The sequence below is a fragment of the Myotis nattereri genome (genome assembly GCF_964212035.1).
Source record: "Myotis nattereri genome assembly, chromosome: X".
NCBI lineage: Eukaryota > Metazoa > Chordata > Mammalia > Chiroptera > Vespertilionidae > Myotis > Myotis nattereri.
Window position 1 is genome coordinate 49,921,607 of NC_138078.1, and position 16,516 is coordinate 49,938,122.

The window sequence follows — 16,516 nt, forward strand, 5'->3', positions numbered from 1 at the left end:
TGATAAAGCTGTCCATGTGATTTCAAGTATATTAGATTTAGCTAAATTAAAAAATCCATTAAAAAGAGAGAATAAACTTTTGAAAACATTTCAGGGCCCGTGAAATTTCTCAAAGTCATTCCTTGGTTATAGTTTTGAAATCCAACTTGAAAGACCATCAAATATATATATATATATATATATATATATATGATTTAAAAATATATATGATTTAAAAAATATATATGATTTAAAAATATATATATGTAAATATATATATATGATTTAAAAATTATATACTTATTAAGAGATATCAATTAAATTTAAACTGGTTTTTGTATTAAAAATTTCAGTTGAGGTCATAAAATTAATCCTCTTTTTTAATCTGATCAATAAGCAACATATTTTGAATTCTAATTATTTCAGAGAAAACAAAAATTATTTTCTCAAAAATAATTTTTTTTTTTTACTTTTAAGGCATTTAGCTATCATAATTATACAATTTTTTCCCAATTCAATCCGAATCTTGAACTCTTAGCTGGCAAGTCAAATATTCAGCATTTCTCAATCAGTAACATTAAGACTAAACTTTAAAAATGCAAGACATAATCAACCAACAGATTTAATACTGTCCTCTAGATTTTGTACAAGGCATACTCAGATCAACATTTCAGTATTATAAATCTCAATACTTTTAGATGATTTGAACTTAAAAGTTTTAAGTTTCCAGCCAATAAACCTGGCATAGCTGCTAAATTTCAAAATAGTCACAATTTTCCTGCTGGGGAAGTCAAGAAGCAAAACCATAGCTATTCACATGTAAACTTGACTATCAACTTCCTGGTGGTACTTGCCTCAGGGTGGGAAATTTCAAAAGAGCTACTTTAAATCGCCTTGGGAAACCAGCCTGTATTTCTTTGTCAGGTTCATCTCTGCCATTTTTAAGGCCAAAACAGTCTTGGGTTTTTATTCTGTACACAGCAAAAGGTCAAGTTCAGCTCAAAACTATGTGCACTCATTTTTAAACTGGCCTTTTCCCTTTACATGTGCACAGAAATCCCGGATGCATTTATAAATTTGTAAAAGCTTTTCAATTACAAGAAGAACTTTGATTTTAGAATACTTGGGGAGGAAGCGTCCATATTGGATCACCATGTGTTCCCTTCTTCCCTTCCCCCACATCCTGCTTTGGGGGAAGTTTCAGCAAATGACTCAGATGGCGTATTTTTCCCAAAGTCATGCTTAATAGAAAAAGACATTTTAAATGTTTTCCTATATCGCTTTCTAAAGTCATGGTTAGCACTCAAGGTTATCTTAGCCAAAGTTTGGTGTTCCAAACATGTTCTCCGGTAATTTTTAAACAAAACATTAAGTAATCTCATTGTGGGAGAGCTTATAGCTCTGCCCTCTCTTGCCACCTTTGAATCTCTCCACACCAGAGGTGGATTCGGTAGCGGGATTTCACTTCTTATTACAGATTTTAGATGCCAAATACAAATTAAAATTTTAATTTGGACAAGAAACAACATTAAGATGACCATGGCAGTCTTTTTTTTTTCCAGCCTGATTTAAAAGAGTACCTTTTAATATTCCAATTTCTTTATAATTTGGCCTTTTTGCACAGGTGATTCTATTAACGGAGAATTAAACATTTCAGGATTAGGACATGGAGGTGGAGGGAGCCATGAAGGCCATTCCTCCCATTTTTTTTTAATTTATTGCTTAAAGTATTACAAAGGGTATTACATATGTGTCCATTTTATCCCCCCACCCTAGACAGTCCCCTAGCCTCCCCTCTCCCCCAATGTCTTATATCCACTGATTATGCTTATATGCATGCATACAAGTCCTTTAGTTGATCTCTTACCCCCCTATCTCCTGCCCCCCAACCCTCCCGGGCCTTCCCGCTGCAGTTTGACAATCTGTTTGAGGCAGCTCTGCCTCTGTATCTATTACTGTGTAAAAGTTTATAATGGTCTATATTATCCATGAATGAGTGAGATCATGTGGTATTTTTCCTTCATTGACTGGCTTATTTCACTTAGCATAATGCTCTCCAGTTCCATCCATGACGTTGCAAATGGTAAGTGTTCCTTCCTTTTTAGAGCAGCATAGTATTCCATCATGTAGATGTACCACAGTTTTCAAATCCATTCATCTATTGATGGGCACTTAGGCTGCTTCCAGATCTTAGCTATGGTGAATTGTGCTGCTATGAACATAGGGGTGCATATATCCTTTCTGATTGGTGTTTCTGGCTTCTTGGGATATATTCCTAGAAGTGGGATCACAGGGTCAAATGGGAGTTCCATTTTCAGTTTTTTGAGGAAACTCCATATTGTCTTCCATAGTGGCTGCACCAGTCTGCATTCCCACCAGCAGTGCAGAAGGGTTCCTTTTTCTCCACATCCTCTCCAGCACTTGTCGTTTGTTGATTTGTTGATGATAGCCAGTCTGACAGGTGTGAGATGGTACCTCATTGTTGTTTTGATTTGCATCTCTCGGATGATTAGTGACTTTGAGCATGTTTTCATATGTCTCTTGGCTTTCTGAATGTCCTCTTTTGAAAGGTGTCTATTTAGGTCCTTTGCTCATTTTTTGATTGGATTGTTTATCTTCCTTTTGTTAAGTTGTATGAGTTCCCTATAAATTTTGGCGATTAGGACCTTATCAGATATGACATTGGAAAATATGTTTTCCCACACAGTGGGTTTTCTCATTGTTTTGTTGATGGTTTCTTTTGCTGTGCAGAAGCTTTTTATTTTGATGTAGTCCCATTTGTTCATTTTCTCTTTAGTTTCAAGTGCCCTAGGAGCTGTATCAGTGAAGAAATTGCTTCGGCATATATCTGAGATTTTGTTGCCTTTGAATTCTTCTAGAATTTTTATGGTTTCCTGTCATACATTTAAGTCCTTTATCCATTTTGAGTTTATTTTTGTGTATGGTGTAAGTTGGTGGTCTAGTTTCATTTTCTTGCATATATCTGTCCAATTTTCCCAACACCATTTATTGAAGAGACTATCTTGGCTCCATTGTATGTTCTTGCCTCCTTTGTCAAATATTAATTGAGCATATTGGTTCGGGCCGATTTCTGGGCTCTCTATTCTATTCCATTGATCTATATGCCTATTCTTGTTCCAGTACCAGGCAGTTTTGAGAACAGTGGCTTTGTAATACAACTTGATATCTGGTATTGAGATCCCACCTACTTTGGTCTTTTTCAGGATTGCTGCAGCTATTCGGGGTCTTTTTTTATTCCAGATGAATTTTTGGAGAGTTCGTTCTAGATCTCTGAAGTATACCTTTGGTATTTTAATGGGAAGTGCGTTGAATTTATAGATTGCTTTGGGTAGTATGGACATTTTAATGATGTTGATTCTACCAATCCATGAACACGGTATGTTCTTCCATCTGTTTATGTCTTCCTCTATATCTTTTTTCAACGTCCTGTAGTTTTATGAGTAGAGGTCTTTTACCTCTTTAGTTAAGTTTATTCCTAGGTAGCTTAATTTTTTTGGTGCGATGGTAAACGCGATTGTTTTTGTAATCTCTCTTTCTGAAAGTTCACTATTGGTGTATAGAAATGCCTCAGATTTTTTGGGGTTAATTTTGTATCCTGCTACATTGCCAAATTCATGTATTAAGTCTAGTAGCTTTTTGATGGAGTCTCTAGGGTTTTGTATGTATAATATCATGTCGTCTGCAAATAAGGAGAGTTTTACTTCCTCTTTTCCAATTTGGATGCCTTTTATTTTTTCTTCTTGCCGAATTGCAATGGCTAACGCTTCCAGTACTAAGTTGAACAGGAGTGGTGAGAGGGGGCATCCCTGTCTTGTTCCTGTTCTTAGGGGAAATGGAGTTAGTTTTTGTCCATTGAGTATGATGTTGGTTGTGGGCCTGTCATATATGGCTTTTATTATGTTGAGGTATGATTCTTCTACTCCCACCTTGCTGAGAGCTTTTATCAAAAATGGGTGTTGAATTTTGTCAAATGCTTTTTCTGCATCAATTGATATGACCATGTGGTTTTTTTCTTTCAATTTGTTTATGTGATGTATCACGTTTATTGATTTGCGGATATTGTACCACACTTGCATCCCTGGGATAAATCCTACTTGGTCATGGTGTATGATCTTTCTGATGTACTGCTGGATGCAATTTGCTAAGATTTTGTTGAGGATTTTGGCATCTATGTTCATGAGGGATATTGGCCTGTAATTCTCTTTCATTGTGTTGTCTTTACCTGGTTTTGGTATTAGGGTGATGCTGGCTTCATAGAATTTGCTTGGAAGTGTTCCTTCCTCTTGAATTTTTTGTAGTAGTCTGAGGAGGATAGGTTTTAGTTCTTCCTTGAATGTTTGGTAAAACTCCCCTGTGAAGCCGTCTGGTCCTGGGCTTTTGTTTGCTGGAAGCTTTTTGATGACTGCTTCAATTTCTTCCATAGTTATCGGCCTGTTGAGATTTTTAGATTCTTCCTGATTGAGTTTTGGAATGTTGTATTTTTCTAGGAATTTGTCCATTTCCTCCAGGTTGTCTAGTTTGTTGGAGTAGAGCTGTCCATAGTATTTTTTAACAATCATTTGTATTTCTGTGGGGTCTGTTGTTATTTTGCCTCTATCATTTCTGATTTTGTTTATTTGGGTCCTCTCTCTCTGCTTCTTGGTGAGTCTGGCTAGAGGTTTGTCAATCTTGTTTATCCTTTCAAAGAACCAGCTCTTGATTTCATTGATTTTCTGTATTGTTTTTTTGGTCTCTATGTCATTTATTTCTGCTCTAATCTTTATTATCTCCTTCCTTCTGCTCACTCTGGGGTTTTCTTGTTGCTCTCTTTCTAATTCTTTGAGTTGTAGAGTTAGCTGATTTACTACCATTTTTTCTTGTTTTTTGAGATAGGCCTGTAGAGCTATAAACTTCCCTCTCCGGACTGCTTTCATTGTGTCCCATAGGTTTTGGATTGTTGTGTTTTCATTGTCATTAGTTTCCAGGATGTTTTGAATTTCTTCTTTGATTTCATTGGTAACCCAATCAATATTTAATAGCATGCTATTCAGCTTCCAGGTGTTTGAGTATTTTGGGTTGTTTTTATTGTAGTTTATTTCTAATATTATGCCATCATGGTCTGTGAAGACGCTTTTTATGATTTCAATCTTCTTGAATTTGTGGATACTTTGCTTGTGACCCAATATATGGTCCTTTTTTGAATATGTCTTATGAGCATTTGAGTAGAATGTATATTCCCTGACTTTGGGGTGATGTGTTCTGAAGATGTCTATTAAGTCCATCTGATCTAGTGAGTCATTTAGGATTGCTGTATCTTTGCTGATTGTTTGTCTAGAGGGCTAATCCAGTGTTGTCAGTGGTGTATTAAAGTCCCCTACTATGATTGTATTGTTGTCGATCTCTCCTTTGATATCTTCCAGGAGTTTTTTTCTTAATTTTGGTGCTCCTGCATTGGGTGCATATATGTCTACCAGAGTTATATCTCTTGTTGTATTGATCCCTTTAGTATTATGAAGTGGCCTTCCTTATCTCTTGTTATGGCCTTCACTTTAAGGTCTATTTTGTCTGATATAAGTATTGCTACCCCAGCTTTCTTTTCCTTTCCATTTGCCTGAAAGATATTTTTCCATCCTTTCACTTTCAGTCAGTGTGAGTCCCTTCTAATGAGGTGGGTTTCTTGTAGACAGCAGATGTATGGGTCATGTTTTTTTATCCATTCAGCCACTCGATGTCTTTTGTTTGGAGCATTTAGTCCGTTTACATTTAAAGTTATTATTGAAAGGTACTTGTTTGTAGCCATTTCTGTTTTTGTGTGGCTGTTTTCTTTCTGAGCTTTTTATTTCTTATTTTTATACCGGTCCCTTTAGCATTCCTTGCATTGCTGGCTTGGTGGTGATAAACTCCCTTAGCCTTTTTTTGTCTGTGAAGCTTCTTATTTCCCCTTCAAGTTTGAATGATAGCCTTGCTGGATAGAGTATTCTTGGATTCAGTCCTTTGCTTTGCATCATTTTGTAAATTTCTGTCCATTCTTTTCTGGCCTGATGTGTTTCTGTTGAGACATCATTTGATAATCTAATGGGAGATCCCGTCTATGTAACTTTCCGTCCCTCTCTTGCAGCCTGTAAGATTCTCTCTTTGTCCTGAACGTTTGCCATGGTAATTATGATGTGTCTTGGTGTGTGTCTTTTCGGGTTCACCTTGTTTGGGACTCTCTGGGCTTGTGTGACTTTTTTCTTCCCCACCTCAGGGAAGTTTTCTGATATTATTTCTTCGAATAGGTTTTCTAATCCTTGTTCCTCTTTCTGTTCTTCTGGTACCCCTATTATTCGTATGTTGTTTCGTTTCATGTTGTCCCAAAGCTCCCTTAGGCTCTCCTCCTGTCTTTTAATTTTTTTCTCCAATTGCAGTTCAGTTTGGGTGTGTTTTGCTTCCTTGTTTTCTAATTTACTAATTCGGTCCTCCGCTTCTCCTAGTCTACTGTTGATACTTTCAATGGAGTTTTTCATTGCAGCTATATCACTCTTCATTTTTTCTTGGGTCTTACTTAAGTTGTTGATTTTTTCATCTGTTTCTTCTAGCTTCTTGCAGAGGTTGTCGATTTTTTCCTCCATCCGGTGTATGCACTCTAGGACCCTTATTCTGAATTCTTTTTCTGTCATGTTGCATGCCTCTGTATTACTTAGCTGCTTTTCTGGTGAGTCCTCCTTCTCTTTCCTTTGGGGGTTTCTTTGTCTACCCATGTTTGATCTCACTGACATATCTAGACGTTGAGTCGTTCAGTGGTTGCTCCGTTGGTGGCAGTGACTCCTTGGTCTGTGGTTGCTCTTCAGGCTGTTGCGGTAGCAGATGCTCTTTATTTGGCAGCAGCTCCTCTGGTGGGTGCTGTTCACAGCTGTGGTGGCTCTTCTGGCCGGTGGGGCGAGGTTTCACGTACAGCTGCTGTTCCTCAGCAGAGGGTGTTTGTGCTCAGGAGGTTGCTGTTGCTTAGATCTGCTTTCCAGGGGAGTTCTGCTCTTCCAGGCTGCAAACCGTCTTACCAGCTGAGCAATTTCGCCAATTCGGGGTGGATGTTACTAGTTTCAGCTGCTCACTCCATTTGCTCCGGGACACGACCTGGGACGCGTCTGCCTATACCGCCGCCATCTTGCTCCTCTCCTCCTTTGTTTCTTTTAATTGCACACTTATAGTTTCCCCAACACAGTTTTCGATGGTGTTTTGGACCTCCCTCTATCAACTCAATCCATTTCCTGGCCAGTGGTCATCAGCCTTTTACCCATGCCTGCCGATTATGGCCTACACCTAAGCGGGCCCTCTTCCCTCTCCTGCCGTTGGCATCTTCAAGTCCCCTCCTCGTGACGCAGGGAGGCGGCCACAGGCCTCTGGGACCGGATGACGTGACGCAAGGCAGCGGCGACTCCTGACCTCCTGGCGACACTTACGAAAGCGCTTTCAGCCTTCTCTTGGCCATATCCGAGTCGCCACGACAGCCACGCTCGCCCTTGGGCGCCACTGTTAAGTAAAATAAGGGTCCCCTGAGCGCCAGCACAGAGAAACCCTCCCATTTTTTTTCTTTTTGCTCCTCTTAAGGAGCGGAGGGTGCAAGGGGGAGGAGATCCATCCTCCTTGACCTCTCCTAAAGGCTCTAGCAAATGAAATACTGTGTTCCACAAGGGGAAACAATTTTTGGCAAGTTCTGATTAACTTTTTGGCACACTTTTAAGATCTAATGTACCTTTTTCAAGAAACCAAGGATTATGTTCTATAATAACATGCAAAAACGATAAGATATTACCTTCTAAAATTTTAACTCCTTAAGCATGGAAATCAAAAGTCTTTAATAAAGTTTCTTACTTTTTTTTTTTTTAATGGTTTGGAGAATTATTTTTTTTAATATTTTTTATTGATTAAGATATTACATATGTGTACCCTCTACCCCCCCTCTCCCCGCTCACCCCCTCACCCCCCCATTGTCCGTGTCCATTGGTTAGGCCTATATGCTTGCATATAAGTCCTTTGGTTGATCTTTCCCCCTTGCCCCCACCCTCCCCTACCTTCCCTCCAAGGCCCGACAGTCCAATCAATGCCTCTCCGTCTCTGGATCAGTCCTTGTTCATCAGTTTATGTTGTTCATTATATTCCACAAATAAGTGAGATCTTGTGGTATTTATCTGCTCTCCAGTTCCATCCATGCTGTGGCAAATGGTAAGAGTTCCTTTTTCTTCTTCCTCTTCTTAAAGAATACCTTTCAGCTTTTCATATAATGCTGGTTTGGTGGTGATGAACTCCTTTAGCTTATTCTTATCCGTGAAGTTCTTTATCTGACCTTCCATTCTGAATGATAGCTTTGCTGGATAAAGTAATCTTGGTTGCAGGTTCTTGCTATTCATCTCTTTGAATATTTCTTGCCACTCTCTTCTGGCCTGCATGGTTTCTGTTGAGAAATCAGCTGACAGTCGGATGGGTACTCCCTTGTAGGTAACTGAGTTTCTTTCTCTTGCTGCTTTTAAGATTCCCTCTTTATCTTTTGCTCTTGGCATTTTAATTATGATGTGTCTTGGTGTGGTCCTCTTTGGATTCCTTTTGTTTGGGGTTCTCTGCGCTTCCTGGACTTGTAAGTCCATTTCTTTCACCAGGTGGGGGAAGTTTTCTGTCATTATTTCTTCAAAAAAGTTTTCAATATCTTGCCCTCTCTCTCCTTCTGGTACCCCTATAATTCTGATGTTGGTACGCTTGAAGTTGTCCCAGAGGTTCCTTACACTATCTTCATATTTTTTGAATCTCTTTTCTTTTTTCTTTTTCGGTTGGGTATTTTTTGTTTCTTTGCATTTCAAATCTTTGACTTGATTCTTGGGATCCTCTTGTCTGCTGTTGGAGCTCTGTAAAGTATTCTTTATTTCAGTCAGTGTATGCATAATTTCTAATTGGTCCTTTTTCATGACCTCCATGGTCTCACCATACTCCTTGAGGGATTCATTAAATTTATCGGCGGTTTCCATAAAATTCTTGACAAACCTTATAAACGTGGCCTTGAACTCTATATCCAGTCGTCTGGCCTCCTCCGTTTCTGCCAATTGTGACCTGTTTCTTTGTCTCCGCATTTTGGCTGCTTCCCTGTGTTGATAGAGTGGCCTGCGCGCCAGGTGTCCTGTAGGGCCCAGTGGCTCAGCCTCCCCAGTTACCTGGGGTGGACACTCTTGGTGCACTCTTGGTGCCTCACTTGTTGTAGGATCACTGGGAGGAATTGACCTCCAGGCCAATTGGCTGTGGGAAGCAGCTGTGTCTGAAGTGGGAGAATGGTCCCCCTCTGACCACTGGGTACAGTGGCTCCTGGATCTAAGGAGGTGCTAATTCAGCCCCTGCCTGAGGCCACACAGCAGGAACTATGAAGAGGCTCAGCTGTGAAGCAATGCAAGCCGCTGCGGGGCCTCGGGCCTTCTCTTGGAAGTTCCGGGTCTGGCTGGCCTGGCTGCAGTTAGGTAATTATCAGGTTGCAAAGTTCTGGGGCATTCACATGCAAAAGCCTCTGCCGCAGCCTGGGTGGGGCGGGGCCTCAGGGAGTCAAAGGGCGTAGAAAGAAGCTATGGCTGATTCTCCGCGCCCGGAGTCGCGCGTCTCAGTGTCCCGGCAATGGCTGCAAGCACCTCCGAGGGAAATCTGCCCCCAAGTTCGCCCGCTGCCGCCTGAGAGAGCAGCCTCTCCCCATATGAGACCTGGGTCCCCATAGACTTCCCGGAACCGGAGATCAGAGCAGTCGGGAGCTTGTGATTCAAAAAGACAGCTGCGTCCTCAGGTGCCACCCCCTTTCCGCGTGCGAGCCGCTGCCGTACCTCTGCACTCAGCCTCCGCAGCTCCTCTGGCTCTCAGCGTGCTTTTCTTTTCTTCTAGTTGTAGAAATTACACTCAGCCAGCCTTCCTGTTGTTTTGGACAATGTTTGCTCCGTCCTTTGGGCTAATTTTCAATTGTTGTGGGAGGCGACTATTTCCTGGTGTTTATCTATGCTGCCATCTTAGTTTCTCTCCCCATAGATTTTGAATTGTTGTGTTTTTATTGTCATTTGTTTCAAGGATTCTTTTTATTTCTTCTTTGATCTCTATGGTAACCCAATCATCGTTTAATAGCATGTTATTTAGCCTCCAAGTGTTTGATTTTTTTTCATTGTTTTTATTGTAGTTGATTTCTAGTGTTATGTCATTATGATCTGAGAAGATGCTTGGTACGATTTCTGTCCTCCTGAATTTGGAGAGACTTTGCCTGTGTCCTAATATGTGCTCTATCTTTCAAAATGTTTCATTTGCACTGGAGAAGAATGTATATTCTGTAGCTTTGGGGTGAAATATCCTGAAGATGTCAATTAAGTCCATCTAATCTAGTGAGTCATTTAGGATTGCTGTTTCTTTGCTGATTTTTTGTTTAGAGGATTTATCCAATGGTATCAATGGAGTATTAAAGTCCCCTACTATGACTGTATTGCTATTGATCTCTCCCTTGATGTCTTCCAGAAGTTGTTTGATGTATTTGGGTGCTCCCGTATTGGGTGCATATATGTTTACCGAAGTTATATCTTTTTGTTTAATTGCTCCCTTTAGTATTATGTAGTGGCCTTCCTTATCTCTTGTTATGGCCTTTACTTTGTGGTCTATTCTGTCAGATATAAGTATTGCAACCCCAGCTTTTTTCTCCTTTCCATTTGCTTGAAATTTTTTTTTCCATACCTTAACTCTCAATCTGTGTGAATCTTTTGTTCTGAGGTGGGTCTCTTGCAGACAGCAAATATATGGGTCATGTTTTCTTATCCATTCAGCTACCCTGTGTCCTTTGATTGGAGCATTTAATCCATTTACATTTAATGTTATTATTATTATTTAATTAAATCTTTATTGTTCAGATTATTACATTTGTTCCTCTTCCCCCCCCCATAACTCCCCTCCTCCCAGTTCCCACCCCACCCTCCGCCCTCACTCCCCACCCACTATCCCCATCCATAGGTGCATGAATTTTGTCCAGTCTCTTCCCACAACTCCCACACCCCTTTCCCCCCAAGAATAGTCAGTCCATTCCCTTTCTATGGCCCTGATTCTATTATAATCACCAGTTCATTCTGTTCATCAGATTATTTATTCACTTGATTCTTAGATTCACTTGTTTATAGATGTGTATTTGTTGCTCATAATTTGTATCTTTACCTTTTTCTTCTTCTTCCTCTTCTTAAATGATACCTTTCAGCATTTCATATAATCCTGGTTTGGTGGTGATGAACTCCTTTAGCTTTTCCTTATCTGTGAAGCTCTTTATCTGACCTTCAATTCTGAATGATAGCTTTGCTGGATAAAGTAATCTAGGTTGTAGGTTCTTGGCATTCATCACTTTGAATATTTCTTGCCACTCCCTTCTGGCTTGCAAGTTTTCTGTTGAGAAATCAGCTGACAGTCGTATGGGTACTCACTTGTAGGTAACTGAGTTTCTTTCTCTTGCTGCTTTTAAGATTCTCTCTTTGTCTTTTGCTCTTGGCATTTTAATTATGATGGGTCTTGGTGTGGTCCTCTTTGGATTCCTTTTGTTTGGGGTTCTCTGTGCTTCCTGGACTTGTAAGTCTATTTCTTTCACCAGGTAGGGGAAGTTTTCTGTCATTATTTCTTCAAATGGGTTTTCAATATCTTGCTCTCTCTCATCTTCTGGCACTCCTATAATTCTGATGTTGGTACGCTTGAAGCTGTACCAGAGGCTCCTTACACTATCTTCATATTTTTGGATTCTTTTTTCATTTTGTTTTTCCGGTTTGGTGTTTTTTGTTACTTTGCATATAAAAATCTTTGACTTGATTCTTGCGCTCCTCTAGTCTGCTGTTGGGAGTCTGTATAATATTCTTTATTTCAGTCAGTGTATGCTTAATTTCTAGTTGGTTCTTTATCACAACATTGAGGGTCTCATTAGATTTCTTGAGGATCTCACTATATTTATCGGTGGTCTTACCAGTCTTTTCGAAGGCCTTACTAAGTTTATCGGCGGCTTTAGACAGTTCTTGAGAGACCTTAAAAGTGTGGTTTTGAACTCTATATCCTCCATTTCTGTCATTTTTGTCCTGTTTCTTTGTCTCCACATTTTTTATGCTTTCTTGGTGCACCCCCTGTGGTCTTTGTGTGTAGTCTTGTTGTAGTTAAGCCTTGATTGTTGTATGTAACACTGGGGGGTATTTGACCTCCAGGCCAACTGGCTGTAAGAATCAGCTGTGTCTCTAATGTTATTATTGATAAGTCTTGTTTTCGTCATTTTTATTCTTAATGTTTGTGTTTCTTCTTGCCTTTCTTTTTCTTCTTTTTACAGAAGTCCCTTTAGCATTTCTTGCATTGTTAGCTTGATGGTAATAAACTCTCTTAGTCCTTTTTTTGTCTGTGAAGCTCCTGATCCCATCTTCAATTTTGAATGATAGCCTTGCTGGGTATAGTATTCTTGTATTCAGTCCCTTGCTTTGCATCACGTTGTATATTTCATTCCATTCCCTTCTGGCCTGGTGTGTTTCTGTTGAGAAATCAGTTGATATTATAATAAGAGATCCCTTGTAGTAACAGTCTGTCTCCCTCTGGCAGCCTTTAAGATTTTTACTGTGTCAGTGTTTGCCAATTTAATTATGATATGTCTTGGCATTGGTCTTTTGGGATTCATCTTGCTTGGAACTCTATGTGCTTCTTGGACTTGCATAGATTTTTTCTTGCCAATATCAGGGAAGTTTTCTGTCATTATTTCTTCAAACAGTTTTTCTATTCCTTGCTTCTCTTCCTCTCCTCTGGTATCCCTATTATGCAAATATTGTTTCATTTTGTGTTGTCCCAAAGCTTCTTTAGGCTCTCCTCTTGCTTTTCAAATTTTCTTTACAGTTTCTGCTGTGTTTGTGTGTTTTTTCCTACCTTGTCTTCTAATTCGCTGATGTGGTCCTCTGCCTCTTTTAGTCTACTGTTTAAGCCTTCCATTGTGTTCTTTATTGCAGCTATGTCGTTCTTCATTTCCTCTTGATTCCTTTTCATGTTGGTGACATTCACATTCAGTTCCTTATAATTCTCATTGAGTTGTGTGTATTGGTCATCCAGCCATTTGAGCATCCTTATAACCATTACTCTGAATTCTTTCTCTGATATGTTGCTAGCCTCAATTTCATTTAACTCTCTTTCTGGTGATTCCTAATTTTCTTTCCTTTGGGGATTGCTTTTTTGTCTTCCCATGTATTGCTATAACATTTTAATTGTAGATCCATTTGCTTTGCTACCCAGGTTCTTTTGGGGATGGTGCTACTGGTGTGATCTCTCAAGTATCCTGGGCTTGGTAATCTAGTGTAGCTCCTTACCTGAGCTATTTGGGTTCTCTTGATGTAGGCCTGCGAGCTGGAAAGGCAGGCATAACTGCAGTGTCTAGAAGTCAGCAGCCATGGAGGGGGGTGTCCCAATTTTTGCTGTCTTGTGCCCTTGGTTGAAATTGTGCATGCCCAATGGGAATTCACAGTGGCACCCAGGAACCATCTGTTGCAATGGTGGTGCTCAGGAGGCCTGCGCTCTGGAAAGGCGTGACTGTGGAATCCAGAGTTCTGTAGTTTTGGGTTGGGCAGTCTCAGCTTTTTCTGCTGCTTCCATGGTTGGATACACGCTCCCTCAGTGGCGGCTCCAGGGGCACCCATGGTGCGTTTACCAGCAGGATGTACTGGCTCACTTTGAAGGGCCCTGGCGCTGAAGCCATGGGATTGCAGTGTCTGTGGGCAGGTATCCCAGAAGAGGGAATTCACTGTTTGTTTCTACAGCCCAGCAGTGTTTCCCTATTTGTATAAGTGCGTGCCCAGCAGGGGCTCACAGAAGTGCCCTAGGTCTGCCTGTGGAGGGGTGGGCTTGTGAGGCCTGCATGCTGGAAAACCGTGTGACTATAGGGTCCAGAGTTCTAAAGCTGTGGGGTGGGAAGACTCAGTTTTTGCTGCTGCACCTGTATTGGATAGGCACACGCTCCCAGTGGCAGTTCACAGTGGTACCCGCAGTGTGTTTGCCAGCGTGGTGCACTGAAGCACTCTGAAGGGCCCTGGCACTGAAGCCGTGTAATCGAGGCATCTGTGGGCAGGTGTCCAGGATGAGTGAATTCAGAATTCCTACTGCCGGGGGAGTGCATCCATGTTTGTCCAAGATCGCACCCAGCCAGGGCTCACAGCGGCTCCCCAGACCACCCTGTGGATAGATGGGCTCAGGGGGCCTGCTCCTTGGAAATGCACGACTTTGGCAGTGCCTTTGCAAGCACAGAGCTCTCAGGCACTTTGAGGTGGTCTGGCACTGAAGTTGTGCAGCTGGGTTGTCTGTGGGCAGTTATTCAGGAAGAGGGAATTCAGAATTTCTACTGTGGGGCAGCACGCCTGTGTCTGTACAAAATCACGCCCAGTGGGGGCTCACATAGTTTCCAAAAGCTGTCTATGGAGTGGTGTGCCCTGGAAGGCTGCATGCAGAAAATGCACAAATGTTGGAAATGCACAAATGTGGCGTCCAGATGTCTGCCAATGGGGAGGAGGGTGTTTCACTTACTACTGCGAGAGCGGTGCACCTTTGGAGGTGGAGGTCCAGGGTCTGAGGTTCTGCAGGTGGGAAAGCAGGGTTTTGGCTGGAGTGGCTACCAGGTCGCGGGAAGTGTCCAAGGCCTGTCTGGGTGGTGGTGCTGATGAGTTCCTAGAAGAGGCCGCTCTCTCCTTTAAGATGGTGTGGGCTCTGTCCCTAAGTCCAGCAGTCCAGGGAGTGCCTGCAGTGGTGGTAGTCTCTCTCTGTCCAAGAGAGCCTGGTCTGCCAACCCCTGCTATTCCCGCCAGATTTAACTCTCCCTCCCTCACTGACTCACATCCTCTCCCTCAACTCCATCCTGCCAGCCACCATCTTTTCCTTGGGCCTCTGGGACTTTCTTGTTGCTGTCTTTTTATTTAAGTTGTAGGCTTAGATAATTTTTTTACCATGTTTTCTTCTTTTTTGAGGTAGGCCTGTAGAGCTATGAACTTCCCTCTCAGGGCTGCTTTTACTGTGTGCCATAGGTTTTGGATTGTTGTGTTTTCATTGTCATTTGTTTCTAGGATGCTTTTTATTTCTTCTTTGATTTCTTTGATTACCCAATCATTGCTTAATATCATGCTATTCAGACTCCTAGTGTTTGATTTTTTATTGTTTTTATTGCAGTTGATTGTAGCCCGGTGCATGAAATTCGTGCACATTAAAAGGGAATTAATTGCCCTAACCCAGTGGTCGGCAAACTCATTAGTCAACAAAGCCAAATATCAACAGTACAACAATTGAAATTTCTTTTGAGAGCCAAATTTTTTAAACTTAAACTATATAGGTAGGAACATTGTTATTAACTTAATTAGGGTACTCCTAAGGCTTAGGAAGAGCCACGCTCAAGGGGCCAAAGAGCTGCATGTGGTTTGCGAGCTGCAGTTTGCCAACCACTGCCCTAACTGGTTTGGCTTAGTGGACAGAACATCGGCCTGCAGACTCAAGGGTCCCAGGTTCGATTCCGGTCAAGGGATGTACCTTGGTTGTGGACACATCCCCAGTGGGGAGTGTTAAGGAGGCAGCTGATCCATGTTTCTCTCTCATCGATGTTTCTAACTCTCTATTCCTCTCCCTTCCTTCCTGTAAAAATTCAATAAAATATATATTTTTTAAAAAAGAAAATTAATTAGCAGAGATGTTTTAATATTGCTATTTGCCCTTTTTCCATAATAGACATGTGAGATATAAAAGGAAATTAGTAAAATGTATATAAAAATAATCTATAAATTTATTAATAAATAAACAGTAACGAAAGGATATAACAACAATAGAGGCATGATATAAAAATGACAAAAACATGATATGAAAACAACAAAAACATTATATAAAACAACAGTGATGCAAACAATGACTTATAAAGTGATTAAACTTATTCTAATATCTCCCTGTACACCACATTAAGAGTGAAAATGCTTTCAGAGTGCTTGATTAATTTCCCTTGTGATGAAGTACTTAGAACTTTAACTGTAACATCACATGCTCTTCAAACTCGAAAGAAAGCAACATATAACTGACCATGTGCAAAAACGGGTTCAGGTAGGAATATGCCTATTTTGTCTAGAGTTTGTCCTCGTGATTTATTAATAGTCATCACAAATGCTGGCATCACGGGAAACCGTCATTGAATGAATTTAAATGGGAGGGCAGTGTCAGATGGGGACAAATTAATTCTTGGAATCAGAACAGCCTCTCCCTCTGCAGATCCTGTTAATACTTCAGCTTCGATAATGTTAGGTCGTAATCTTTTGATAATAAATCTGGTACCATTACAAAGACACATTTACTATTGAGATTTCTCAATAGCATGATGATTGCACCGACTTTCAATTTTAATTTATGACATAGCAGTCCTGAAGGAGTAATACTATAAAGAAATTAGATGGGAAAATTTTCCTTTCAGCATCATCTATGTGAAAATCTCCATCGAGTATATCCAAATTTTCTTCATTTAATTTTTGAACATGCTCATTTTTTGGACAAA